The sequence below is a fragment of the Psammomys obesus genome, unplaced genomic scaffold (genome assembly GCF_907164565.1).
Source record: "Psammomys obesus unplaced genomic scaffold, mPsaObe1.curated_primary_1811, whole genome shotgun sequence".
Lineage (NCBI taxonomy): Eukaryota > Metazoa > Chordata > Mammalia > Rodentia > Muridae > Psammomys > Psammomys obesus.
This window is the reverse complement of record NW_026596440.1, coordinates 5,363,255-5,367,048: the sequence shown is the minus strand read 5'-3', so window position 1 is coordinate 5,367,048 and position 3,794 is coordinate 5,363,255.

Below are 3,794 nucleotides of genomic sequence, written 5' to 3'. Positions count from 1 at the left end.
ATTTCTCAGGCATCTCCCTAAACAGCTCCTGGCCCCAGCCTTGCTCTTTATCCTGCAATTCTTCTCCAAGGACATCTGACTCTTGTACTGGGCCTTCATCCCCTCGGCTGCTCAGAGTTCAGCCCCAGCTATCTGCCATCACACCGGACTTCCTACTGCAGGGCCTCTTGGTCTTGGCAAGACATCTCAGAGGGGTAGGGATTGCCAAGCTCCTCAAGTTAGAGACAGTTAGGAATCTCTCCTTTCTCACTTCTTTCTTCAAAAACACCAAACTTGCCTGAAACCAAGGGTTGGAACATCCCCTTGGATGATAGAACCAAGGGTTCCCCAGTGGAACATCTAACACAGGTTGACAGTTGCCAAGAAGCCCCTGAAGATCACTCTGCTGGACTCACAGAAGGGAGCTGACACTCACCTGGGCCTTCCAGTAGGGAGGTGGAGTTCGGGGGGGGGGGGTGGAGGGCTCATCCCAGAGCCTGCCTACACAGCTCCCATCCTCCCTGTGCAGTTCCTCAGCCCAGGGCCTTGGGATACATGGACCTATGGAGGCTGTCTTGGCCCTGTGCTTTTCAGTTGTGGTTTGCAAAGGCTCAAGGGGGCAATGTTTGCACTGACAACCCTTGGCAATAAGCAGAGCAGTTTGCCACAGAAAGCCCACAGAAGCCGGTGACTGTGGAAGCTGCCAAGCTAGCCGGAAGTTAAAGAAGCATTAACCAGTTCCATAAGATACAATTTTCTGTTTCTTAAATTTGGCAATTTGAAGTGGTAACTAACCAATACTTCCAGAGGGCTGAGGGAGGCCCCTCCAGGGGCTCTTCCTGGAAGTGGCTTTTATCTCTGTTAGGCATTGGCCACTTTTTGAGAAATCCTATGTGCAAAGAATAGGTAAGACTCTCAACAAAGATATTTGCTGCAGCAGTGTTTGTAATAGCTAAGGATTGCAGTGGTGCCCTGGCCACCAGCAGCAAAGAGGCAGATGGCTCTGAGGACTGAGGCTGTGCATGTGGCCAGGGAGGTACTGGTCATCCTGACTCCCCTTCTTGTCGGCACAATGACGCGGGTCAGCTATCACTGTACCTCAGAGACGAAGTCAAGCCGTATCATGGATTGTTTCTGCCAAAAGCGACAGTAAGCAACACATGGCTGGCAGGAATCACTCTCGGGTTCCGTGCCGCCTTGCCAGGCCTGAGGCATGAGGAGCAGGGCCAGCACCTCAGGCAGCCGCATCCCAGGCTCCATCTGAGATGAGAATGCAGGGAAGCCTGCTCCTAGGAGCCAGAGCTCAGAGGCCTTCAGTAAAGCCCTGATGCTTTCAGAACCAAGGCTACCCCTCCCCTTGCTTCTGTCTCTTTCTGTTTCTCCTTCTCATGTCTGTTTCTCCCTCTTCTCCCCTATCTCTGCACACCCCCACCCTCCTGCCACAGAGAGGTCTCAGGGAAGACGAAGGCAGGAAGACACAAACAAATGTGCAGAGATGACTTTAAGGGGTGAGGCTGATCTCGTGGGCTTAACTGCGGGCTCAGAGTCAATACTGAGGCTTAGCAGAGTGGTGCATCCGGAGTCTCGTGACTTCTGAGTGCTGCTCAGCAACTCTGGCCTCCCAACACGGCTCCCTGTAAACAAACTGCTCCAGACAAAGGTTAATGACTGCTCACCCATCACGAGCTTTCTCCTGATGGCTTTCCTCCATGACCTTCCTCCAATTAGTCCTTCCTGGAAGCCCCACGCAGGCGGGCTCAGAAGAGCCAGCAGAGTGGATTCTTCTCTGCGCCTCACTGTTTGGGCACAGAGTTTTGAGGACATCACTGCTCAGTCTTTGTGATGGGCCCCCTGCTCCAGCTCCTCACCTGATCCCTGCCTCTGCTCTCAGAAGAAAGGCACAAAGTGGAACTGATGAGGGCATCACGGCTGGGCTTCAAGCGCCTCTGCTTGTTCACCACCCCTCAGCGCAGTTAGGAATGACTCAGGCCCCAGCCATTCACTTCGGAAAATGCAGGCCTGGGCGGCTGCTCTGACCCAGCCTGTCAGTCACAGAAGATAGGGTGTTACCGTGAATGACTGTCTCTCATCAGTGTGTGAGCTCTGGCCCTCCCTCTGAAGGACATCTGAGCATGCCAAATGCCCTTCCACAACTGGGCCTGCTGCTTGTATCTAGGTAGAGGCTGCAGAATGCTGGCTCTAGCCCTTTAGGGACATTTAATTTCAGGCTGCTGGCCTTGAGATCTGCTTTGCTGGAATATGGGTAGTGAATGGCACAGGGATCAATAGCCAAGCCAATTCAGGGAGAGACATTCTCCTCTCCCTGAAAAGGTACCCTCTCTGCTGCTGTCCCCACCCAATAAGGAAGTCATTCTTCTTCCGGAAAGAGGGTAAGGGTGTGGAGAGTTGACAAGAAACCCTCAGACACAGCCAAGGTCAGACACAGGTATCCTTACCAATGGTCCACCTGCCCCCTGCCACCCCGGCGACAACTGGAGTGATCCGCATGGTAGGGGTGTCTCTGATGGCCAGAATATTCATGCTATTGATCACTTGGGGACCAGCTCTTGGGTCTGGTGATTCAGAACTACGTCTGCTGGTGAGAACTAGGCCAAGAGGCTGACCACTTCTCCAGCTATAATCACCAAGCAGGTGTTACAGGCTTCAGGCTCCTAGCTACAGAGCAGGGTGAATGCGGTCTGAAAGGGCACCATCCTTTGGGTGCAGATGCTACTTGCTCTGTCAGGATGCTCAGAAACAAGTTCCTGTAGGCTGGGCATGGCTGCCCTGCACAGAAGAATGAATTGCAAGGACTGTGGCTAAAAGCATGGTGTTGGGAAACCACGTGTCTAATCAACCATCATTGCCTCTGGCAACTGTGACTGCCTGTCACCACTACTTTCCATCCCCCCTGCAGTCTCCTGGGCCTGGCCTCCTCACCCCTTACAGGAGATATGTGATTTCTTTGGTCAGCAGAGTGGATCATCCCTGCCCTTTCTCCTCAGTCATCGATGCCAAGGTAGATGGGGAGATACAGCTGTCCTAGGATCAGCCTGCAGGACACTTTCTGTGACTCACCAAGTGTCCTGTGCAGTTGGGAGTGTTTATAACTGCACTATGGCCTAGCTGATGCAAATAAGATGCCATCTTTTCCTCATGATTTGAATAGCATGTGTCCTTAGTACTAATAAAGAAAGGATCTATGCTGGTCAGCTTTCCACCGCTGTGACAAAGCACCTGAGGTAATCAGCTTACAGGAGGAAAGGTTTCAGAAGTTTCAGTTCGTGGTCACTGGGCTCTGTTACTGTAGGGCTGTGGTGAGGCATTATATCTGGTGGTGGGGCAGCCTCTCTCACCTCATGGCCGCTGAGAAGTGTTGGGAACAGGGTTGCATGTTCCTTTCAGGGACTTCCCTAGTGGCCTCACTTCTCCCCATAGTGGTTTTAATGAGAGCATCCCCCATAGGCTCTGATGTTTGAATACCTGCTGTCCTGTAGATGTTGTTGCTTGGCTCGGATTAAGAGGTGGAGAAATTATACCACTGGGGCGCCATTCCCAGGGCACTCTCTTGGTGTCCTGTTTTCAGTTTAAGATGTGAACTTTTAGCTCGCTGCTCCAGTCACCATGCCTGCCAGCTGCCATACTTCCCTATCATGACGGCATTGGACTTTTAGCCCTCTGGAACTGTAAGTCCAAATAAACTTTCCTCCTATAAGTGGCTTGCTCATGGTGTTTTTATTGCTGCAATAGGAACGAACACACACACATACACACACACACACACACACACACACACACACACACACACACACACA